General features: G+C 39.8%; 1 long non-coding RNA gene across 2 annotated transcripts in view; it reads left to right on the top strand.

Annotated features, from left to right (window-relative positions):
• Window positions 1–1764: 1764 nt before the first annotated feature.
• LOC144990972 (uncharacterized) overlaps window positions 1765–16059 on the top strand; it is a 60238-nt gene continuing 45943 nt past the window's right edge. Inside the window, exons 1-3 of one of the 2 annotated variants that reach the window (XR_013654859.1) lie at window positions 1765–2077; window positions 4808–4885; window positions 13237–13335. This is a non-coding gene — a long non-coding RNA (uncharacterized LOC144990972). The remainder of the gene's footprint in view (window positions 2078–4807; window positions 4886–13236; window positions 13336–16059) is intronic. The other variant, XR_013654858.1, reaches the window with a different exon arrangement.

Genomic DNA, 16059 nt, shown 5'->3' with positions numbered 1-16059 from the left:
GTGACTTTGTTTTCATTATCTCTCTATCTTAATTCTAAATGTTTGACGAATGGAAAATTCTATTGAAGGTTTTAAGGTTGTGGATAATGGGAAAAAGACCAAAGGAAGCATCAGGTTTCCAGTTAAGAAAGAAAAGAAAAAAAGAGGAAAAATACAGTACAAAGATAAAGCTATGCAGAAAGTGTCCAAAAATAACACTCACTAGGCGCCAAATGTGACCAAATTTGACATTTGGTGAGTACAATTTTGAGGACACTATCATACGGTAGATGTTTGCACCTAGTCTTGTTAATTAGCCTTTTTTCTTTTTTTTATTAATTTTTATGTGGTACTTCAGCACACATTACAAGAGAAAACATCCTTTAGTTTCCGTTGACGTCCATTCAAGAAGCCAGTTGAAATTACCAGAATGAAAAGTGCTATATAAATACATTTCTTCTTATGCTCAAGGGGAGAAAAAGAAAAAAAAGAAAATGTAACAATTTTTACCAGGAGCCAGCCAGCTTGAATAGAAAGCGTGAATCGATGCATGTTTGAACTAACTTACATACTATATCTTGACTATGAATTTATCTATATCAGTAAATTTACTTATATAGTAAAATAGATAATGTATTTTTTGCCATTGTGTTTGTATTTAAGCAGGTTTTGCTTTTGTTTTTTGGGGTGGGGCTTGGAAGGTGAGGGGGGTGCCGTCCAGTGTTTCACCCAGGGCACCAAGCACTGCTGGTCTTCCTTCTCAAAATGAAATCCACATGTATACAAGCCATCCTACTACCATAAGCAAGCTATTTAACAGAAAACAGGCTGAATCTCTGTTTGTTAACATCTGCATCAGACTAAATATGTCATATTTCCCTTTCTGATTAACCTTTGTTCCAGAAACCTCGACCTTATCATATTCTCTTCAGACCCCCCCCCCCCCCCCCCCCCCCACACACACACACACACAAACACACGCACACACACACACACCCACGCACACACACATACAAGAGGAAAAATGCTCTGTTACTAGGCCTGTCACTCCAAGACTGACCAGGTACATTTTCTGTTCAACAGGAAGTTTAGCTACAGCAACTATCCCAATTAGTAATTTCCATTAGGACCAAGAAATTAGCCAGTCTTGTTATGGGATCTCTGAATTGCTTATTTTATAATTTAAGACACACTTTATGAGAGTTGTAAGAACATGAGGAGGGCAGTATTGATTTGGATTTATTGTGAAATATGTGAATAGATAAAAGTGTGAGAGTGCATATAAATTAGGCAATTATGAGCTGTGGTGCTAATGTAGAAATTCTGCTGAATAAATATAAAATATGCTTCTATCAGCATCGAACTCGTGTCCCCATGGTGCTAGTCATTTGAGCTGATAATTAGGTTTGTGTGTTTGTCTTTTCCTTATGAGACGAGATATTGTGATGGTGCTCTTCAGTCTCAATTTAAATGAGTATTGATTTCTGTGAGGCATAGATGCTCAAATCAAAAGACAAGTATAACACAGCCCACTTTGCTATTTGTTTTTTCTTGTGATATTCTTTTTTTTTCTCAAGATGTTGCCATGTTAAAATATTTACATTCTCTACTTTGTGCCTTCGCTCGTTTACTATCGTTACAATCCCTTTGTTCCTTCTTTTAGTTGTAGTGTGCTAATGTCACGATTTAAATGAAGTATTGATCAGTTTTAGGAGGGGAGAACAGAGAGAGAGGGAGCGATTGAGAGGGAAAGAAAGCAAGACCAGGGTTATCGGTGTGGATCGCACACAGAAACAGAGTGCTAACGGATGGGAGATGTTTTAGATGATTCTATGAAATGGATTTCTACATAATCTGAATTTTTTCAAAAGCAAAAAGAACGACCACGCTCCTCTATTAGTTCCATTTTAAGAGGAAAACATGGACAAGGGGAGGACAGCAGTAGCTTGAGCAGACCATGAATGGGAAGACATTTATTTTTACTTCTGTTTTTTTGTTGGATTCATGGAGGTGGACGCTCCATCCTGTCTGACTGTGATTCCTTCTCATCAGTGTCACTGCAGGAGCGTCAAGAACACTGGACTGAATCAGAAGCTAGGTCTGTTTGTCTTCTGCTCTCTGTCCTTCCTCACTTTCACCCAACCTCTCTTCTCTTTCTCACTCACTGTTGCTTTCTCTCTCCGCCTCCAGTCCTTTCTTCTGATTTACACCATGAGATGTCAACTAATTAATGACCGGTTTTATATTGGCAGCATTACAGAGGGGTCCAGTTGTTTGATGGAAACACTATTATCTATCTATCTATCTATCTATCTATCTATCTATCTATCTATCTATCTATCTATCTATCTATCTATCTATCTATCTATCTATCTATCTATCTATCTATCTATCTATCTATCTATCTATCTATCTATCTATCTATCTAATCATTTGCAACTTTGAAAGCAAAAGTGTCATATTTGTGCAAATACTTTATACAATACGCGTTCAGTTACTTCCTCTTTAAATTCACTAAGAAGAAGCCACTTTTCATTCAAAGACAGAAGTCTACCTTCTTTTTTGACTATCGGAACAGGGGGGTTAAAGGACTGTGGTGCAGTTTAACCGCTGCTTCCAACTGAATCTGGCCTCTATGCATGGGATTGATTTTTCTCCTTATTTTAGCCTCCTGTATTCTTTGTCGTCAAGTGGTTGGAAACCAAACAGACGTTGCATGTCACTTTCGGATCTGGAGGATGGCTGACTGAACCATGAGGGTGCAGCCAAATATAGAAGAGTGTCAAAGTCAGACTCAGTAGGCCAAGAAGCTTTTGAGAAAGGTATTGCATTTACTGCTAATCTGGCAGGTCTTACATGACTGAGACGTTTCCGTGCTAAATTTCATCTAAAAATCTATGCTTGTTTTATATGTAGACCATAAAAAAAAGCGGTTTATCTATTTGGCAAAAGGACTTTCCCTACTCTTCTCTATAATGTATGGCTGAGTTCTGGGCAAAAGGTTCATTAAGTAGCAGTTCTGTTTGACTTGATTCCAGGCCTGTTTTGTACTGCATAGTACATTAATGTCTTCGTCTGAGTTTATATGTTTTCTCACTGTCCTATAGTAAGACACAACACATTTTAATTTGTACAAATTTAAAGTATAATGTTTATTAGTTTAATGATAATGTCAAGCAGCTGAATCAAAACCATGGCAGAATGTGGATTCCCCCCAAAATTGGCATTCTTATGTAGAAAATTAGGGAACACTCATGCACCTGCGACCTGCTGCTCTTTGCCTGTAGCAAGTTAGTTACCTTAATTTTACAATGTATGTATGTATGTATGTATGAATGTTGTTTTTTGCTGCCACAGATATATGAAATTTCCCCATTGTGGGATTAATAAAGTCATCATCTATCATCTATCTATCTATCTTAATTTTACAAGCATGGTTTAAATAGGCCAATATTTTTTACAAAACCATTAAACCATGTCTTTACGCCTATTAGTAATTGTGGTTTCTAATCTTGCAAAATTTATGAAAAACTTCTTTTTATTTTGACCAATTTGAGATGCATTAATATCTTAAGTTAGAATTGACAAAATCAAATTTAATTCAATGAAGTAAATGTTAACATATTGTGTTTTTATTTTGATATTGTTTATTACATTCATTTTATAAAGCCCTGACATTAAAACATTTGTTGTATATCAAGACAAACTTACATAACTACAAGAATAACAGAACTATGTTATGAACAGAATATTTTGGTTATAACTTTTATGGACTATTTCTTCTCTTAGGAAAGGTTTGGCTTTGGGATCCTTGGAATTCCACCTCTGTTTGCAGATAATGTGGTCTTTTTAGCTTCTCCAAGCCATATCCTCCAGTTCTCACTAGATTGGTTTGCAGCTGACAGAGAAGCTCCTAGGATAAGAATCAACACTTCCAAGTGTGAGACCATAGTTCAAAGTCAGATAAAGATTGAATGCCTCTTTAAGGTTTGCAGTTAGTCACTTCCCCTGGCGGAGGAGTAAAAGTATCTGGGCATTTTGTTTCCAAATGAAGAAAGAGCATGAGATAAATAGGCAGATTGTGCACATTTGCAGTAATAAGGCTTTGTTCCAATCTGTTGTGGTGAATGTAAAAGTTGAGTCAAAAGACAAAGCTCTCAATTCACCAGCCAATCTAAGTTCCTGCTCTCACCTACGGTTATATGAGCTATGGGTTGTGAACAAGCAGTTAGGCACACTAATACAGGCTTCTGAAATGAGATTCCTTCATGGGGTGGCTGAGATATTTCTTAGAGATGGGGTGTATAATTTAACCACTCCTGGGCAGCTCAGTAAAGTAAGTGCTTGTGCTTTTTGACTACAGCCAGAGAGAGGAAGTTCTGGTGTTACTTGCTGAAGCTGCTGCCACTGCAACCACACACGCACATATGTAGAAGATAACAAATAAATAAATGGGAAGAAGACAGACAAAAACAAAGACACTGGAATATTTGTTTTATCAAAAAAGAGCCAGGTTAGTAAATGAAACAATAGGAGAGCGGAAATAGACGGATCTCAAAAATACGTTATTAAACAATATAAGTCTGTATCTGCAGCAATAAGAAAACAGGAAGAAGATAGACAAACACTGAGGAAAATGTCTTAAAAGGATTCCCAACACTCCAAGCTCAAAGGAGCACAACTAAAGGCATTGTTCAAGGCTCCTTGGGCCAACTTTTAGTATGCGCTTTGTCAAAAAAGAAAGTTTTAGGGCTAGCCTAAAAGATGTAATGATAAAAGATAAAAAGAAGTTATATGAGCAGTTTTCTTGTCTCCTTTTCTTCAATAGGTCCTGATAATGATTGTATGGCACAGACGGAAGCAGAGATGGAAGCACTAATGGAGTGTAAGCCAGTGGAGCCCTCAGGTCAGTCTACAGTAAAAATTCACCACCATGGATAATGACCATCACATCTCCGCACAAATGCCCAATTTTCATGCATAATGGCATAGAGGCAGGGTCAGAAAAGACCAACCACACAGAGAAAGAAGGCAACTGTGAACAAAGAAATGGCATCCACAGGTCACTTGACTCTTGTATGGTGTTCATGTTTTACAGTCTAAGAAGAAGGGTCTGATAGATCCAGGGAATTATTTTCTTTATATATCAACAAAACAGAAAGATATATGAAAAAAAAGAAATCTTCACAAGTGCCTCCTTTATGTAAGTTATAAAAAACAGTTTTTGTAGTTGAAATGGGTATTTTCTGGGATCTCTCTATCACAAACCTAGATATAAATTATTTTGCAGTGAAAACTCTAAAAAAAACCTAACCCTAACCCAGAAAATTTTCAATTTAAACAAGGTTCTTGTGACCACTTAATTTAACATTTCACTCATTCTTCAAGTTTACAAAGCTTGTGTAATCCTTGATCGATGTGTGCTGTTGTCTTCCTGTTGTTTCATCCATAATATTCTACCTCCAGTGTTGCTGATGATTGCAACATTAAATAATAAAAATATTTCAATGTGTGGCTTGATATCCAAATGCGTGGTATTTCAGTCATTATGCTGCTTTCAGGAGTTTCAGTTCCAGCTGATCCCTCTATACATGTTTTTACTATACTGAAGCCCTGTTACAAAGATCTTGGTTTTATTGTTTGTAATTTTTTCAAGAGATTTAACGCCAGTCATCAGCTGTAATAATTTTTTATTACAACAATAATGGTAACAATATTTTTTTTTACCATTATTGTGGTAACTTATTTAATAATGATAGTATCCATTATTGTGGATTTTTCTTTAGAACTACTAAGATGTGGAGATACTTTTCAATGTCTTTCTGCCATATATGTACATTACAGACCAAAAGTTTTAACAAACCCTCTCACTCAAAGAGTTTTCTTTATTTTCACGACTGTGACAATTGTAAAGTCACACTGAAGGCATCAAAACTGTGAATTAACACATGTGGAATTATATACATAACGAAAAATTATGAAACAACTGAAAATATGTCATATTCTAGGTTCTTCAAAGTAGCCACCTTTTGCTTTGATTACTGCTTTGCACACTCTTGGCATTCTCTTGATGAGCTTCAAGAGGTAGTCAGCTGGAATTGTCTTCCAACAGTCTTAAAGGAGTTCCCAGAGATGCTTGACACTTGTTGGCCCTTTTGCCTTCACTCTGCAGTCCAGCTCACCCCAAACCATCTTGATTGAGTTGAGGTCCAGTGACTGTGGAGGCCAGGTCATCTGGCGCAGCATCCTATCGCTCTCCTTCTTGGTCAAATAGCCCTTACACAGACTGGAGGTGTGTTTGGGGTCATTGTCCTGTTGAAAAATAAATCATGGTCCAACTAAACGGAAACCGGATGGAATAGAATGCCGCTGCAAGATGCTGTGGTAGCCATGCTGGTTCAGTATGTCTTCAATTTTGAATAAATCCTCAACAGTGTCACCAGCAAAGCACCATCACACCTCCTCCTCCATGCTTCTTGTTGGGAACCAGGCATGTAGAGTCCATCTGTTCACCTTTTCTTTTCGCACAAAGACACGGTAGTTGGAACCAAAATCTCAAATTTGGACTCCTCAGACCAAAGCATCGACTTCCACTGGTCTAATGTCCATTCCTTGTGTTCTTTAGCCTGAACAAGTCTCTTCTGCTTGTTGCCTTTCTTTAGCAGTGGTTTCCTAGCAGATATTTTACCATGAAGGCCTGATTCACACAGTCTCCTTTTAACAGTTGTTGTAGAGGTGTGTCTGCTGCTAGAATTCTGTGTGCCATTGACCTGGGGCCTCATTTATAAAACTTTGCGTAGGATTTGCGTCAGAAGTGGCGTACGGATGAAACATAGGATGTGCGTACGCACAGAAATATTCGGAGTTATAAAACCGTGCGCACGCACATCCTACGCATCTTTCTCTTAATAAATCACAACCAATTCTAAATGCTGCGCAGCTTTTGCGGCCTCGTGACACGCCTATAGTTGCCCATAAATAGTCCGTGAAACGCCCACAAATGAATATTCATTGATTGCGAAACCATGCCAAACACGGAGAGAAAATCAAAAAAACGTAACTTCACTCAATGTGAAGTAGAAGTTATCGTTGGCGAGGTGGAAAAGAGGAGAATACTGTTGTTTGGAGGGCACAGTGTGGGCATTACTAATGCCAAAAAGGCACGTGAGTGGCAAACGGCGGCAGACGCCGAAAATGCTGCAGCCTCACATCCTCGGACCGTGGCCGAAATAAAAAAGAAAAGGTCGGACATCAAAGTCGAGGCAAAAAAACGTCTAGCGGTGACCCCCCCCCACCCCCCACCCCCACCTCCACACACACACACACACCCGTGTCTGCCACGGGTGTGGGGGGGGGGACACCGGAGCTGACCCCTCCTGATGAGAGACTGGCGGCAATAATTGGGGAATCCCTTTTAAGTGGAGTGGTGACTGAGGCGCAGGGGGACACCGACGAGCCAGATGCACCGGGTGACACACCCCCAAAAGCCCGCAGAGGAAGTCGGAACCGGCTCATAAGCCACTCGTCCTCGTTTGCCAACAAGTCTCCTTGCTGTCTAAAGATGCGTTCACTCCGAATTCTTCCATTTGCCACATCTTCTAAGAGCGCAAGATCAGCCATTGTGCGTCATTACGCATTGTGATGGGGCATTTTATTTCCCTCCATTTAATTACATCTGACAAGCTACAGATGTCGGGAATAATCGACGTGGAAATGGGAAATTGATCAGCGCAAATGTAATTTCTTGTTGCTTTCTGAATGGTCGAGACATACGCCATACATTGTTTCATCAAAAATAAAACAAACTAAAGGCATATGCATGAATACCATAATTCTGTAGCTTATGAAGAAATGTTTTACTATGAAAACAACTTTCCCTAGTGGACAATTAATGCATCTCTCTCGATCTATCCATCTGTCTGTCTGATTGCACCTATATCTGCTCCGCCAGACGGACACATTGACGGGAATATCAGTTTTGTACATTATTTCGTTCTGTTAAATATATTATTTATGAGGATGAATTGCACAACATGCCAATATTGCAGAAAATATTTCACTTTTCTTTTTGCAAATATGTGTTCATTTGAATTTCTGTTGTAATTTTCGTTTGATTTTTTTTTTGTTTGTTTCACTGCTGATCGGTCCAACGGGTGTTCGTGTAGGCTGTTAATTGTAAGACTTGCTTTGTGAAGTCTTCATGTTATTTATGAGAGGCAGTATTTTCATTTTCACTTTCACGTGTTTCTTCCATCTGCCGACGGCGTCGCCGTTTCTCATTTCACCCGTTTTTGTGCGTACGCCTGGGTCAGAGCTTGCGTGAAGGACCGCACATTTTCCCGTCAAGTTTACTTTTTATAAATCTCAACTATTGCGTAGAGAGTGGCGTACGCCTTCTTTTGTGCGTACGCAACGTTTATAAATGAGGCCCCTGGTCTCTAATATGAGCTGCTGTTAACCTGCGATTTTTGAGGCTGGGGCGGTCCGCATGTGAGCCAGTTTCTTTTTAGCGCTTGATGGTTTTTGTGACTGCAGTTGGGGACACTTTCAAAGTTTTCCCAATTTTTCGGACTGACTGACCTTCATTTCTTAAAGTAATGATGGCCACTCATTTTTCTGTACTTGGCTGCTTTTTCTCTTACCATAATACAAATTCTAACAGTCTATTCAGTAGGACTATCAGCTGTGTATCCACCTGACTTCTGCACAACACAACTGATGGTCCCCACCCCATTTATAAGGCAAGAAATCACACTTATTAAACCTGACAGGGCACACCTGTGAAGTGAAAAACATTTCAGGTGACTACCTCTTGAAGCTCATCAAGAGAATGCCAAGAGCCAAGGCCCCAACTGATGGTGTGCTCAGTGAATGTCTCAGGCAATGGAGAGCAGAGGATACAGTGCTAGAGGACAGATCCTCATGGGAGGACAATACAAACCCCTGTATGGGATGTGCCACCGGACCATAACAGAAGTGGCTGATATCAAGAAGTCCTACCAATGTCTTGAGAGGGCTGGCCTACAGGATAGTACTGAAGCACTCATCCGGGCAGCTCAGGAACAAGCCCTTAGCACCAGAGAGATAGAGGCTCAGATCTACCACACCAGACAAGACCCAAGGTGTAGGCTGCGCAAAGAGGCGCCTGAAACAATCCAGCACATAAGTGCAGGCTGTAAGATGCTGGTAGGTAAAGCATAAATGGAGCGCCACAATCAAGTGGCTGGAATAATATACAGGAACATCTGTGCAGAATATGGACTGGAAACCCTAAGGTCAAAATGGGAAACACCTCCGAAAGGTGGTAGAGAATGAGAGAGCAAAGACCCTGTGGGACTTCCTGATCCAGACTGATAGGATGGTAATGGTGAACCAACCAGACATTGTAGTGGTGGATAAAGAATAGAGGAAAGCCGTTGTGGTGGATGTGGCAGTGCCAAGCGATGGGAACATCAGGAAGAAGGAACACGAGTCCCACTCTGTCACACACCTGGGTGTGCGAAATTTGTTCTCCTATCCCCATCCCCTGGGGGAGCGGTGAGCTTCAGACGAGCCCCGCTCAGGGAGGCAGCAGCATTAGTCTTGCCCAAGGGCCCTCACTGGGTGATGTTGATTGCTCGCCAATGATATGCTAATTGCCCCATGACCATTGTTCCTTCCCCTCCGGGAATGGAACCCTGGATTCCTGCTTGGCAACCTTACCAACCGAGCTACCCAGCCTCTTCCAACCGAGCTACCCAGCCGCTATATATATATAAAAAAAACTTGCCCCTTTCACCCTTTCGTGGGTGGTTTCTCACTCAAGCTCGGGTCCTCTACCAGAGGCCTGGGAACTTGAGGGTTCTGCGCAGTATCTTAGCTGTTCCTGGCACTGCGCTTTTCTGGATTGAGATGTCTGAGATCTTTCCAGGTATCTGTTGTAGCCACTCCTCCAGCTTGGGGGTTACTGCCCCGAGTGCTCCAATTACCACAGGCACCACTGTCACCTTCATTTTCCAGGCTTTCTCCAGTTCTTCTCTGAGTCCCTGGTATTTCTCCAGTTTCTCATGTTCCTTCTTCCTGATGTTCCCATCGCTTGGCACTGCCACATCCACCACAATGGCTTTCCTCTGTTCTTTATCCACCACTACAATGTCTGGTTGGTTCGCCATTACCATCCTATCAGTCTGGATCTGGAAGTCCCACAGGATTTTTGCCCTTTCATTCTCTACCACCTTCGGGGGTGTTTCCCATTTTGACCTTGGGGTTTCCAGTCCATATTCTGCACACATGTTCCTGTATATTATTCCAGCCACTTGATTGTGGCGCTCCATGTATGCTTTACCTGCCAGTATCTTACACCCTGCAGTTATGTGCTGGATTGTTTCAGGTGCCTCTTTGCACAGCCTACACCTTGGGTCTTGTCTGGTGTGGTAGATCTGAGCCTCTATTGCTCTGGTGCTCAGGGCTTGTTCCTGAGCTGCCAAGATGAGTGCCTCAGTACTGTCCTGTAGGCCAGCCCTCTCTAGCCATTGGTAGGACTTCTTCATATCAGCCACTTCAGTTATGGTCCGGTGGCACATCCCATGCAGGGGTTTGTCCTCCCATGAGGATCTGTCCTCCAGCACTGTATCCTCTGCTCTCCATTGCCTGAGACATTCACTGAGCACACTGTCAGTTGGGGCCTTGAGCTTGATGTACTCATGCATCTTGGATGTTTCATCCTGGATAGTGGCTTCTACGCTCACTAGTCCTCGGCCTCCTTCCTTGCGGCTAGCATACAGTCTCAGGGTGCTGGATTTGGGATGGAACCCTCCATGCATGGTGAGGAGCTTTCGTGTCTTAACATCCGTGGTCTGTACCTCTTCCTTTGGCCATCTTATTATTCCTGCAGGGTATCTGATAACTGGGAGTGCGTAGCTGTTTATTGCCCGGGTCTTATTTTTGCCATTGAGCTGGCTTCTCAGGACTTGCCTTACCCGTTGGAGGTATTTAGCTGTTGCAGCTTTCCTTGTTGCCTGCTCCAGGTTGCCATTTGCTTGTGGAATTCCGAGGTACTTGTAACTGTCCTCGATGTCTGCTATTGTTCCTTCTGGGAGTGAGACCCCTCCTGTATGGACTACCTTGCCTCTCTTTGTCACCATCCGGCTGCATTTCTCGAGCCCGAATGACATCCCAATGTCAGTACTGTAGATCCTGGTGGTGTGGATCAGGGAGTCAATGTCACGCTCGCTCTTAGCATATAGCTTGATGTCATCCATGTAGAGGAGGTGACTGATGTTGGCCCCATTTCTGAGTCGGTATCCATAGCCAGTCTTGTTGATTATTTGGCTGAGGGGGTTCAGACCTATGCAGAACAGCAGTGGAGACAGAGCATCACCTTGGTATATCCCACATTTGATGGACACTTGTGCAAGTGGCTTCCCATTGGCTTCAAGGGTGGTTTTCCACAGCTTCATTGAGTTTCCTATGAAGGCTCTTAGAGTCCTGTTTATGTTGTACAGCTCCAAGCATTCAGTGATCCACGTGTGTGGCATTGAGTCATAGGCTTTCTTGTAATCAATCCAGGCTGTGCACAGGTTGGTGTGTCGTGACTTGCAGTCTTGAGCGACTGTTCTGTCAACCAGGAGTTGGTGTTTCGCTCCTCTGGAGTCTCTACCAATGCCTTTCTGTGTGTTACTCATGAATTGATCCATGTGCCTATCTATCTATCTATCTATCTATCTATCTATCTATCTATCTATCTATCTATCTATCTATCTATCTATCTATCTATCTATCTATCTATCTATCTATCTATCTATCTATCTATCTATCTATCTATCTATCTATCTATCTATCTATCTATCTATCTATCTATCTATCTATCTATATATATATATATATATATATATATATATATATATATATATATATATATATATATACACACAATTTATCAGGAAAAATGACATGGATTAAGTGTGCAAGCAAATACCTGGTTCATTTCATTTTCAATCTCTTCAAATACATGCTTTTTTTTGACAAATTACTGTAGCCCAAAATTACTTTTCTGATGACATATGGACATATGGGTTGAAAAATTCAAAGCTAGTTAGACTTTGTGGTTTACACATGAGTAACCGTCACCTGTTTTCCCCAGGATGCAATGATAATGTGGCTTTGACAACCTTGTGAACTGGCTAAGTCCTATATCTAAAAAAATAAATAAATAAATAAAACAGACGAAACATAGCCCCATTCATTCAGTCGTCCTGGTTGCAGCTTAGCATTCTTTCTCTTCCAAACACGACAAGTAGAATTTTTACCAAAAAGGTTTTTTTTGTGTTTGTTTATTTCATCTGACCAAAGGACATTCTCCCAATCCTCTTTTGCTCTATAGAAAACTTTAGACGGGCCTGCAAATGCACTGGTTTTAGCAAGGGGACACACCTGGCACTGCAGGATTTGAGTCCCTTGCGTTGTGTGTTAGTGATAGTAGCCTTTGTTACTCTCTGTAGGTCATTCACTAGGTCCTCTCGTGTGGTTCTGGGATTTTTGCTTACAGTTCTTGTGTTCGTTTTGACCACACGGAGTAAGATCTTGCGGGGAGCGTCAGATGGAGGGAGACTATCAGTGGTCTTGTATCTTCCATTTCCACAGTTGATTTCTGCACATCAACCTGCTTACCTTTGGCAGATTAAGCCCCCCCCCCCCGCACTTTAAATGTATGCTCCTACTTTTTTAATATAAACTACAGTTAATGCATGCATCCTACTTTCTTTAGGATTTGTCCAGATCATTTAGGTATCCTTAATTTTTTTCCCAGAAAAACAAGTTTTCAACTGTGCTTTTTTTATAATAGAAAGGTACTACTTAAATTAACAGCAATAATCTCCAAAACTCAGATAACTAGACTGCTGTGGTTTACCACTGATTCTATTTCCATAAGAACTTTAGAAAACATTTTGCAGCAACATAGTTTGCATATTTTTTTAATTCATCAATTCAGACAATGCAAACGGAAATAAAACTCTCTCAGATGGGAGAAAATTTACACATTTCAAAAAACCTTGTTATTTCCAAAATGAAATAAACATAAAGATTTGCTGTCCCATCATTATGTCACTGCATAGGCATACATTTAAGGAAAATTCTCAGTGTGTCAAATGTAGATCAACGATGTGCAAAGATAATACTATACATTTTTATTGTGTGTTATTTAATGACAAAAATATGAGTATCATGTTAACTTATATTTTTCTTTTGTTTTGATCCATAATTAAAATCTCTGAACAGGAAATACTTTGAAGTTTTGGAGACCTGCTATCAGTGAGACCTGAGGCTGAGGTGAACATTGGGACACAATGGAATTGTGGTGCTGGGTGGGACTTAATGGTAAGTCTCAGCGCAAAGTTAACATTAAATATTTAAAATTATTTTGATTTAATGTATCTTATTAAAGGATTCCCAAGGTAATAAATTGCTCAAGTGATGTTGATGAATAAGAGTTTGATACAATGGTATTCAAGGGACAAGACATTGCTGGTGTCCTTTAGGAATGTATGTGCCTTTGTCATTTATACCTGAACGGCCTTCAGATTTCTTTAATGTTTTATTGTATGAGAAAATTGTGGATTTCTTCAAAACTGCTTTCAGAAAAAATGTTTCTTAAAAAAAGACACAATGTTCACTGTTACTCCAACTCTTGACTTACCTGTACTTGAATCAAACTTGTTACTATTATCTGTTTCTTATGCCATTATTGACTCAGGGTTTTTTCAGTGCTGCTTTTTCTTTTTTAGGATTTTATTGCAACAAGCCTGGTTTTTGTTCAATCTGAAGTCTGCAGAGTCCTTTTTGTAGAAAAATTCATTAAAGCATAATCCAAACAACGGAAAAAATATTTACAAAAGTAACTTTTCTGAAGTTGTCTTCAAACATGAAGAATGTCTCTTTTTCATACAACTTAAAATGTCCCACTCCAATCAAATTACAATTTACCTTAAAAGCGTTCCCAGTGGTCTTTTAATTATGATTATGTCGTTTTTAGTCAAAATAAAAAAACTGATGTTTTCTAGGACATAGTTTCTGCAGAGTGGCAGCAGTTCTCTTGACAAGTCTGAATTGGGGGCAGAACAGTTGGCGCGTAGTTTGCCTGAGATTATTTCCAATCGTACCTTTGCTTACGTGTTCTCCTGCTAGCCAACAGCACCTCACAACCAAAACCTAACATACAGTAAGTGGTGCAACAAAAATGGTGAGTGATAATATAGCTATACAGCCCTACAGTTTTGAGGCAGAGTATGTACGGTCATATGAGGAATACGAAGATGGACACGGATGTATTTGTCTGCAATTGGATGTATCATAATGGAGCAGAGCAGGGAGCTTGTGACTTGCCAACTGTACTGCTGTGTCACTGCTACACTGCTGCTTTTACCAACTGTATTTTTTTGTTTGCCACTGTTTCTACATGATTTGAATAAAGAAATACTTAGAAATGCAGTTTTAATCTTTACTTTATTTAACCCTAGAACACTTTCGCCATAAAAAGTTACACCATCACTTTTTCAGAGTAATTTTTACCCGATATAATATACCCAAGAAAAAGTACTTGTCATAAAAATCTATCCAAACATGACAATACACGATACATTTAAGTGTTTTCTTTTATTTTCAACTGTGGTATGTGTAACAAAATGAAAAAGAAAAACACAGGAAGTTCCTAAAAATATCCCCAAAGATTTATTGAATAATCAGGAATTTTAGAACAAAAAATCCAAAAAAATAATAAAATTATACTAGAAACTTGGTCTTTGGTCCACCCATTCCTGAGACATGCAAAACTTCCCTGGTGAAGGCACAGACTCCTTGACAAGTGACATATTGAAATACATGTAAATAGTTTGGCTTAGGTGAAAATCACAGATAGTGCTCTAGGGTTATATATTTCCTCCATCATGAGAGAAATGTTACAAAAACATGTTAAAAAACCCAAAACAAGATTTTCATACAGTAGAGTGGATCTTTAATATTTTTGTCCTTTCTGTGTTTTTTATCTTGCTTTACTGGAGAGGTTCCGCTGAAATTTGGTACCACCAGATCAAAGACTTCTTAAATTGTTTTTTTTAGTTAATTTACAGGCTGTTTACATTCAAATTTTCCCTTTTTTTATGTATGTTTTGCCAGCCTATTAAATGATCTGCAACAACTCATGTGTGGAGTTTCTCCTCCTTGCTTATTGAACTGTTCAAAAAGATAATTACCTGTTGGTCAGATAGCACCTTTAGCTCATTTTAATTGATGACCTAAAGGTGCTAACTTACAACCCTTTAATGTGGCATGTTAAACACATTTAATAACACCTTCTGCTTCTATAGAAATGTTTCACAGGAAATTTACTGAAAACAATAGATAATCACATTTATGTGGTTTTACGTTTCATAATTGGACTAGAAAAAGGTGAGAAAAGAACCTGTCTAACTGATAAAAATGCATGCAGTCAAGAGGAAAATACAGTTTCTTTGCTTCATCAGTCACTTTGCAGGTTGTTAAATTTAGCCCCCATACTTATTATGGCTGGCTTTGAAGAATAAATATGCTAAACTTTTCTGGGAAAAGTGGGGTGCATCTGGAGCATTGTGAACCAGCAAAAGCATCAGATTGATGTTGCCAAGTGTTGGTTGGTGTTTGGTGTTGTATGTGTACAGCATCTTTCCTTTTTTTTTGCATCAGTGCCTTCACTCTAATGCATCTTCCCTCTCTGAGACATCCATTAAAGCAAGACCAAAAATTTTTTTCTCTCAAGAGGTTTGTGAAATAGTGTGCGTGAGAAAAGAGGATTATATCTGTGTGCGCTGACGTAGGCAGACATGTATACTGGCCAAGCTTACGCTGTGTGATTTGTTTTTGTATTATTCATGCACATATGCATTCATTTCAGTGTTGGCACATGAGGGTTTCTGTTATTTGTTTCCTCCATCCCTGCCTTACCTTTGTTGACTTTGTTTCTCCTCCTGCGACACTGTGCCCTCTGTTTTAATGACGCATATATCCTATCTTCAGTCACTGCCTAATCCCAGCAGCACTAGCTCAGAAACAGATTACTGCTTGCAGACA

This window comes from Oryzias latipes, chromosome 3 (genome assembly GCF_053564925.1).
Source record: "Oryzias latipes strain Hd-rR chromosome 3, Olatipes_Hd-rR_3.1".
Classification (NCBI taxonomy): Eukaryota; Metazoa; Chordata; class Actinopteri; order Beloniformes; family Adrianichthyidae; genus Oryzias; species Oryzias latipes.
Note: the sequence above shows the minus strand (reverse complement) of the source record. Positions and strands in the feature narration are given on the sequence as shown.